This window comes from Neoarius graeffei, chromosome 9 (assembly GCF_027579695.1).
Source record: "Neoarius graeffei isolate fNeoGra1 chromosome 9, fNeoGra1.pri, whole genome shotgun sequence".
NCBI classification, from domain to species: domain Eukaryota; kingdom Metazoa; phylum Chordata; class Actinopteri; order Siluriformes; family Ariidae; genus Neoarius; species Neoarius graeffei.
The window spans coordinates 21,437,720-21,447,503 of NC_083577.1; the positions used below are offsets into that span (position 1 = coordinate 21,437,720).

Genomic DNA, 9,784 nt, shown 5'->3' on the forward strand with positions numbered 1-9,784 from the left:
CCGGAAGGAGCAGGAACAACTGTTTGAAGCCCTGGTGCTGGTGCAGCAGGAAGATCACCAGGCGTTCCGGCACCTCCTCGCGTCAGCGGGGTACACCACCGCCACGGACCCTCCCCACCTCACCCTAACGAAGATGGGTCCGCAGGACAACCCTGAAGCCTTCCTCGCTCTTTTTGAGCAGGCAGCAGAGGCATTGGTTTGGCCAGTGGAACAGCGCGCGGTGCGCCTCCTCCCCCTGCTAACGGGCGAGGCGCAGCTGGCCGCGCTACAACTCCCTGCCGACAGCCGTGTGGTCTACACCGACCTCCGCAGAGCCATCCTCCAACGTGTGGGGCGCACCCCGGAGCAGCAACGGCAGCGCTTCTGCGCGCTGCACCTGCTGGAGATCAGCCGGCCATTCGCGTTTGGCTGGCTACTCCGGGACACCTGCCGGCGGTGGCTGAGGGCCTACAACCGCAATGCTGAGGGAATTGTCGACCTGGTGGCGCTGGAGCAATTCATCGCCCGACTTCCAGAAGGAACAGTGGAGTGGGTCCAGTGGCATCGTCCGGTGTTGCTGGATCAGGCCATCGTGCTGGCGGAGGACCATATGGCAGCTGTTCCGATGGCAGGACAGCATGCCTCCTCTTCTCCCCTCTTTTCTCTCTCTCTCTCTCTCTCTCTCTCTCCCCTTCTGTTCCTCGTCCTCACCCCATTCCCCCACCGCGGAGGTGGGGGCCGGCTCCACCCCAGCTGGCCCGCCACACCCGCGGTGCCCTACCATTTCCCACTTCCATGTCTGTGTCTTCCCCCCCTCAGGTGAGTGAGCTCTGGAACACCGGTGCAGAGAAAGAGCCTGGGCCAGTTTGCTGGCGCTGCGGGGAGTCGGGGCACCTCCAGCATCAGTGCTCGGCGATGGAGGTGGGTGCGGTGGTCCGGATCCCCGACGCGCCAGGGACTGCCCTCGATCGGGCCGGAGCATATCGCATACCGGTGAGTATCCAAGGGGATACGTATCAGGCTTTGGTGGACTCCGGCTGTAATCAGACCTCAATCCACCAAAGCTTGATGCAAGACGAGACATTGGGGAAAGCACAATTGGTGAAGGTGTTGTGTGTGCACGGGGATGTTCACAACTACCCTTTAGTGTTGGTCCACATTCTATTTCGAGGGGAGAAATTTAGAGTAAAGGCAGCGGTTAATCCTTGCCTTATCCACTCGATAATTTTGGGGACTGATTGGCCGGGATTTAGGGAATTAATGGTACATTTAGTGAAGAGTGGAGCCTGCCATAGTTTAGCGGGGGCAGGTCCCGGAGTGGCATTGGCGGGAGCAGCTGTCACAGAGCCGTCTACGTCATCACCACGTCAGAGTGAGGAGCAGCAGGCTCCTCCTCCCTCTCTTGGGGAATCCCTCGCGGATTTCCCTTTGGAGCAGTCGCGAGACGAAACTCTGCAGCATGCGTTTAAACAAGTGAGAGTAATCAATGGTCCAACCAAACGCCACCCCGTCCTTCCCCTATTTTTCCATTATTAAGGATAGATTATACCGAATGACGCAGGACACTCAGACTAAGGAACCGATAACACAGCTTTTAATCCCAAAGAGCTGCCGGGAATTTATATTCCAGGCGTCTCACTTTAATCCCATGGCCGGACACTTGGGGCAGGATAAGACACTAGCCCGAATAATGGCCCGGTTCTATTGGCCAAGGATTCGCGGTGTTGTCCGTAGGTGGTGTACAGCATGCCGCGAACGCCAGTTAGTAAATACCGCGGCCATTCCAAAAGCGCCTTTGCGCCCTCTGCCATTAATTGAGACCCCGTTCGAAAGAATTGGGATGGATCTCGTCGGGCCGTTAGATTGGTCAACACGAGGATATCACTTTATTTTAGTTCTGGTGGACGATGCAACACGATATCCGGAAGCAGTGCCTCTTCGCAATATCTCAGCACGTAGTATTGCAGAAGCGCTCTTCCACGTCATCTCCCGAGTCGGAATCCCCAAAGAGATTCTGACTGATCAAGGCACTACGTTTATGTCACGCACACTGCGCAAACTGTATGGGTTACTGGGAATTAAGCCTATCCGCACCAGCGTTTATCACCCACAAACGGATGGCTTAAGGCCTCTGCATGCTCTTGCGACAAGGCTTTCACAGATAGCTTTTCGCAGACAGTTGTAATTTATCGTTGAGCGGGGAGTAATAGGCGTGCGCGATGTTATTCACCGCCACAACGCAAGGGGGCGCGAAGTCGCGAAATTGCTAGGAGTAGTTGGTGGGTGTGGTTAGTGGAGTGTTTATCCTCCGGTTACTTATAATGACTAGAACTGGAGTTGTATAGATGTACGTACTTCCTCACTTCCTCGATCAACCGCTCTTCGTGCTGCTCCATCTTCGCTTGTGTTTTTAAAAATGGCGGTCGTGAAAACAAACCAAATCGGGAAAGTAGGGAAGTGGAAGTGCGTGTACAGCGGATGTAGAGTGGACCAATCAGAGCCCTCTTGTCTGTGACGCTGTCTGCGAGGCTGTCTGCAGTGGTCACAATTTTTGGGAGGTGCGCGCAGAGTGTCTGCGAAGGGGGGGGGCTTCGCAGACACCATCTGCGATGCCATCTGCAAGGACTGGGTTGTCAGCATAAATTGACCTTCAGTCGAACGGTTCAATCGCACTCTCAAGAGCATAATTCGGAAATTTGTAAGCTAGGACGCACGCAACTGGGATAAATGGCTCGAGCCCCTGTTATTCGCAGTGCGAGAGGTCCCACAAGCCTCCACGGGGTTCACCCCGTTCGAATTATTATACGGGCATAAGCCGCGTGGCATTCTAGATGTGCTGCGTGAAAATTGGAAGGAAGGACCTTCAAGAAGTAAAAATGAAATTCAATACATTATCGACCTGCGCGCCAAACTCCACATACTCAAGCACCTAACCCAGGAGAATCTGCAGCAGGCCCAAGAATGTCAAGTCCATCTGTACGACGGGGGCACGCGCCTTAGGGAATTCACACCAGGAGATAAAGTACTCATGTTATTGCCCCCGTCAAGCTCCAAATTGATCGCCAGGTGGCAAGGACCCTTTGAGGTCACACGGTGAGTCGGGGATGTCGACTATGAGGTGAGGCGAATGGACAGGGGCGGGGTGTTACAGATTTACCACCTCAATCTGTTAAAACTTTGGAATAAGGAGGTCCCCGTGGCATTGGTGTCGGTGGTTCCAGAGAAGGCGGAGCTGGGGCTGGAGGTTCAAAAGGGAAAATTGACATTGCCCACCGCTCCAGTCCCCTGTGGAGACCACCTCTCTCTGACCCAACTCACGGAGGTCACCCAGTTGCAGACAGAATTTTCTGACATGTTCTCGGCCCTGCCCGGCCGCACCCACCTCATAGAACACCACATTGAGACGCCCCGGGGGTAGTAGTGTGCAGCCGCCCTTACAGACTGTCCGAACACAAAAAAAGGTGGTTCGGGAAGAACTCGAGGCCATGCTCGAAATGGGCATCGTCGAGGAGTCCCACGGTGACTGGAGCAGCCCGGTGGTCTTGGTTCCCAAGGCCGACAGGTCGGTCTGGTTCTGTGTGGACTATAGAAAAGTCAATGCGGTGTCTAAATTTGATGCATACCAAGTGCCTCGTATTGACAAGTTGCTCGATCGACTAGGCATGGCTCATTTTTATTCGACACTGGATTTGACAAAGGGATATTGGCAGATCCCCTTGCCTCCGCTATCCTGAGAGAAAACAGCCTTTTCAACACCGTTTGGCTTACACCAGTTTGTCACACTTCCTTTTGGGCTGTTTGGGGCGCCCGCTACGTTCCAGCAGCTTATGGATAGGGTCCTCTGCCCCCATGCCACCTACACGGCCGCATACTTGGACAATATCATTATTTATAGTAATGATTGGCCGCGGCACTTAGAACACCTAAGGGCTGTCCTTAGGTCGCTGAGGTGAGCGGGTCTCACAGCCAACCCGAAGAAGTGTGCGATTGGGCGGGTGGAAGTACAATATCTGGGCTTCCACTTGGGCAATGGGCAGGTGCATCCCCAAATCAATAAGACAGCAGCAATTGCAGCCTGCCCGAGGCCCAAGACCAAAAAGGGGGTGAGACAGTTCCTGGGGCTGGCTGGCTACTATCGTAGATTTATACCTAATTATTCGGATGTCACCAGTCCACTGACTGATCTCACTAAAAAGGGGGCACCAGATCCGGCCAGCGGGCTTTCTCTGAGTTATCAAAACATGTCTGGGACAAAGTTCTGGAAAGAATATTAATCTCATCTCATCTCATTACCTCTAGCCGCTTTATCCTTCTACAGGGTCGCAGGCAAGCTGGAGCCTATCCCAGCTGACTACAGGCGAAAGGCAAGGTACACCCTGGACAAGTTGCCAGGTCATCACAGGGCTGACACATAGACACAGACAACCATTCACACTCACATTCACACCTACGGTCAATTTAGAGTCACCAGTTAACCTAACCTGCATGTCTTTGGACTGTGGGGGAAACCGGAGCACCCGGAGGAAACCCATGCGGACATGGGGAGAACATGCAAACTCTGCACAGAAAGGCCCTCGTTGGCCATGGGGCTCGAACCCGGACCTTCTTGCTGTGAGGCGACAGCGCTAACCACTACACCACCGTGCCACAGAATATTAATCTGGGTTTGGTTATTTTAAAAAAAACATTGCAAAGTTTTAATGTCCTGCAGAGCACAATTAAATCCATTAATAAAATATAACTGCAACCATCAAAGAGCCCAAACACAGACTTTCACACATTACATTTAACAGATGCTCTTATCTAGAGTGACTTACAACATATGGGGGTTAGGTGCCTTGCTCAAGGACACTTCAGCCATTCCTGCTGGTCCAGGGAATTAAACCAGTGACCTTTTGGTCCCAAAGCAGTTTCTCTAGCCCTTAGGCCATGGCTTCCCCACAAGTTATACTATATGGCCAAAAGGATGTGGACACCTGATCATTACTAGTGCTATTGGACTTGAGACCTGTCTCAAGACCACCTTCTGAAGGTCTTGGTCTCATTGAATCAACAGTATTTTTACTCAGTCTTGTCTCGGTCTCGGACATAAAGGACTTGGGATTTTATTTCAAGATCACAATTTCAGGGGTTTAAGTAAACTGCCTGTGCATTGTTTGATTTATTTGTTAACATTGTTACTGTGATTAGATGTAAAACTTCCTGCTTCAAATGCAACCAATAACATGACTCATTGCTAATTTGAAAATTTTCTTTCTGTAACAGTTGTCAACCCTCCCTGCCCCCTTCACACACCCTAGTTTGTGCTTGGTCTTGATTCGATCTCGCCATGCCTTGGTCTTGGGCTTAACTTGATCTCAACCCCTCAAATTCTGGTCTTGTCTTGGTCTCGATACATTTTGGTCTTGACTTGGTCTTGGTGGTCTTGACTACAACACTAACCATTACACACATGTGCTTACTGAAGATCCCCTTCCAGAATCATGCATCCAGTTTTCTAGGAAGACAGTTCACTAGATTTTGGAGTGTGGCTGTGAGAATTCATGGCCATTCAGGCTGATGTCAGGCAAGATGGTGTGGTGTGAAGTCAGTGTTCCATTTAACTCCAAAGTGGTTTTTCATCATCATCAATATCTTGTCATGCCACTGCTGTATTCATGGAGAGCAGTGTCGTTTGCTTCCATCAGGTCTTGGTCAGAACCTTTGGGGCCCAGTGGGCAACTGTGGAGGATGGTCTGTAGTGTCTCACCACAGGGACACTCAGCACTGGTGATGAATCCCCACTTAGGGAGTTTGTCTCCAGTTTTTCCCACTTTTGCTCTTGCTCTATTTAGGGTTACTCAGTGTTTTCTAGTGAAAGTTGTTCCACTGGGCAAGTTTTCACTTGGGTTTGGCAGGGCCTCATTGGGTGGGCAGTGGTTGCACTCCCTCCACTTTTTCAATCTATACACCGTGGACTGTGCTCGCTCCAGGCCCTTCACTACTATGAAGCTTTTATGAGATTTTAATCATGGTCTTACTTCCTGATCACCATGAAGTGACTCCAGAGGTATACAGTGGGGTTGGGATTAGGGCTCTCTGCAGGCCAATAGAGTTTTTCCACACCAACCTTAGCAAACCATGTCTTCATGGACCCTGCTTTGTGAATGGGGCATTGTCATGATGGAACTATTCCAGTTATGGGAAGGCTAAATGTTAAAGCATACAAAGACATTCAAGACAATTGTGTGCTTCTAATTTTGTGGCAACAGTGTGGGGAAGACTCCCATATGGATGTCATGGTCAGGTGTCCACATACTTTTAGCCATATAGAGTATGTGCAAGTTACAGCATTGAGAAAAACTCCTATTGCCTCCTTGGCTCACAGCTGTTAGCACCAAGCCATGTGAGTAAATCCATGTACAGTGGAGTCCAAGGCTTTCACCTGTGGGAAGCACACCCTAGCATCAGTAACTGTGGTGGGCATACGCTGGTCACAGGCAAAGTTTGTCCATGGCCCCAGGTAACTGTAGGTATATACAGTTGGATGAGTAAACCTCAAAAAAAAAAATCCCACCACCGGGAGCAGGGATGGTGGTATTTAGCAAATGCATCCACTAAATCATGTAGTGTAATGGATCCCTAAACATTCAACTTGGTGGATGATCATCTATGTCAACAACAAGCTGAGTTAGATGAGTACAGCACTATGATAGGAGTGGTGACCAACAGAGTAGCCCACTAGGGTAGCAACTGATAAACAAAAATGACTATTCAATCACAAAAACCTTCATTCATCGGTCGTGGCAGCAGTGGAAGACAGGAACAATTGGGAAAGAATAGCCAAGATTGCTCAAGCAAGTAGCTTGATAAAGTAGTAGTAGTAGTTGTAGTAGTAGTAGTAGGAGTAGTAGACTGTGCCACAGTGAACTCTTCAAATGAAGTCACAGGTCTGGTATGATGAGTGGTGGGCATGGAGGGCCCGTCATTAAAGTCAATAAAAGATAGAACCATGGCCCGTCCCCCCAGAACTGGGCTATCAGCAGCACTGGATGCAGTCTATTGCAAACATTTGAACACATTGAACTTGCATGTCATTCATAACATACAGCCACAGATTCAGCAAATCGTATGCCATGAACCACAATATGCAGTGAGTTGCATCTACTCACCAGTAGATCTACTTCCACTTTTACATAGGTATTCCAAATGAACAGAACCACCTACTTGTGGATTTTCCATTTCCCAGATAAAGGCTTGTTGTGACACAGCACGTCTGCTGTCTGATTATGGGCTGTGACGCAGCATGTCTGCTGTCAGATATACAGCGCTCAGAGATAGGGGGTTTGTATCTGCCCTCTTCCAGAAACTGTTTCCCCAGAAACTCCCCAGAAACTCTTGCTACTTTGTTCCCTTAGGGTGGATAATATAAAATACCATCATAGTGTTGTCAGTTCACTCTAGTATACGAGGCCCTTTTGAGTGTTCTTTAGAATGTTGCAATACTAACCACACACCTATTCATTTTGAGGATATTCATTTGGCGATGTTGATCATAGTTTTTGTGGAATTACCAATGTAGCCAATCTTGTATGTGTAGCAAAAAGAATGTCAATCATTTTACAAATACATTTAAGTCTCTTAGATCTAAAATGGGGAAGTATATACTTTTTCTGCAATCATCAAATATCTACAGAGTATTGACACAATGCTTTACACTTTTCAGCACTTTACACAGTGCTTTACACTCTTCAGTGCTTTACAAATTGCTTTCAACCGTTCAGTGCTTTACATGGTGCTTTGAACTCTTCAGCACTTCACACAATGAGTTGCACTCTTTAGCACTTTATATGGTGCTATACATCCATGAGTGATTTACACAGCACTTCCAACTCTTCAGCACTTTACACATTGCTTTACACTCTTCAGTGGTTTACACAGTGCTTTACACGCTTCAGTGTTTTACACAACTCTTTACACTCTCCAGCAGTTTACACAGTGCTTTACACTCTTCAGCACTATTGAGGTATTTCACTCACGTGACCAAGTCATGTGACACTGCCATTTTGGACGGCACGGCTCGAATCAGTTTGAATGCGAGGAAGGCGACAAACGAAAAACATAAAAGAAAAAGGAGCGAGATGCAGAAAACACCTTCACTATCCAGCGACGTAGGGCATTTACAGGGCGAGCAGAGGGAGAGGTATTTGCAAAAATTGAGGTTAGCAGGCTTGGAGAACGACGTTTACCTGCTTCCACCAGGATTGTTCACTGACAGCTAAGATTTGTTCACATTTTCATTTACTTTCGGTCCTCAGGATAAACAAAATGTTATTAAATGACATTGAAATAACTTCTTAGTCTGTTGAGACATGGCCCGTTATAAGTTTTTCCTTTACTGTATTTACTAGTTTACTGAGCGCGCTCCGGGGTGGGCTGGCTGGCTGGCTAGCGCTCCGGGGCCGGCTGGCTGGCTAGCGAGCGCTCCGGAGCCGGCTGGCTGGCTGGCTAGCGCTCCGGAGCCGGCTGGCTGGCTGGCTAGCGCTCCGGAGCCGGCTGGCTGGCTGGCTAGCGCTCCGGGGCCGGCTGGCTGGCTAGCTAGCGCTCCGGGGCCGGCTGGCTGGCTGGCTAGCGCTCCGGGGCCGGCTGGCTGGCTGGCTAGCGCTCCGGGGCCGGCTGGCTGGCTGGCTAGCGCTCCGGGGCCGGCTGGCTGGCTGGCTAGCGCTCCGGGGCCGGCTGGCTGGCTGGCTAGCGCTCCGGGGCCGGCTGGCTGGCTGGCTAGCACTCCGGGGCCGGCTGGCTGGCTGGCTAGCGCTCCGGGGCCGGCTGGATGGCTAGCGCTCCGGAGCCGGCTGGCTCAGTAAACTAGTAAATCCAGTAAAGGAAAAACTTGAGACTGAAAGGTTTTAACAGTTATCCAAATGACTGAACGTAAACATTGCTACAGTAACATACCAGCTACTGTTGTTGACATTAGCTAGCTTGCCGTCCAAAATGGTGGACACCGGGGCGTCACGTGACCCTGTGACGTCAGGTGAAATACCTCAATACATGGTGCTTAAAGCCCCGTCTACACGATCATACATTTGTCCATGGACATCGTCATACAAATGTATGATGATGTTCATGGACAAATGTATAATCGTGTGGACTGTTTTCCCAACAAACTTGAACAACGTCATACTTGTATGACGTTGTATGATGTTGTTCAAATTTTTAGAATCGTGTTTCTACTTTCCAACAAATGTTCACAACATCTTACAACATTTTGGGTCATCCACCAATCAGATTGTTAATTCGGGTCATGTGATCTACACTGCCTGTCATGTGACATACAAAATGTATGATCGTGTGGACAGAAATCCACAACATGATCATACAAACTTGAACATCATCATACATTTGTATGACAATGTCCATGGACAAATGTATGATCGTGTAGACGGGGCTTTACACCCTTCAGTGTTTTAAACAACACTTTACACTCTCCAGCACTTTACACAGTGCTTTACACTCTTCAGCATTTTACACAGTGCTTTACATTCTTCAGCATTTTACAGTGTGCTTTTACATGGTGCTTTACACTCATCAGTGCTTTATACAGTGCTTTACACTCTTCAGCACTTTACACTGTGCTTTTACATGGTGCTTTACACTCATCAGTGCTTTATACAGTGCTTTACACTCTTCAGCACTTTACACTGTGCTTTTACATTGCGCTTTACACTCTTCTGAACTTTACAGAGCATTTAGTAAAGAGAAACAACAGTCCATCAGTACTTTAAGACATGAAATGTCTTTTAATTAATAAAAGTAAAGAAAAAAC

The 9,784-nt window shown here is 49.2% G+C and overlaps 1 protein-coding gene across 1 annotated transcript in view; it reads right to left on the reverse strand.

Annotated features, from left to right (window-relative positions):
- The window catches only part of faima (Fas apoptotic inhibitory molecule a), a 40,579-nt gene extending 33,398 nt beyond the window's left edge, over window positions 1-7,181 (reverse strand). Inside the window, exon 1 of the mRNA XM_060929190.1 lies at window positions 7,131-7,181. The gene's annotated coding sequence lies outside the window, so the exon portion shown is untranslated. The remainder of the gene's footprint in view (window positions 1-7,130) is intronic.
- Window positions 7,182-9,784: the final 2,603 nt, after the last annotated feature.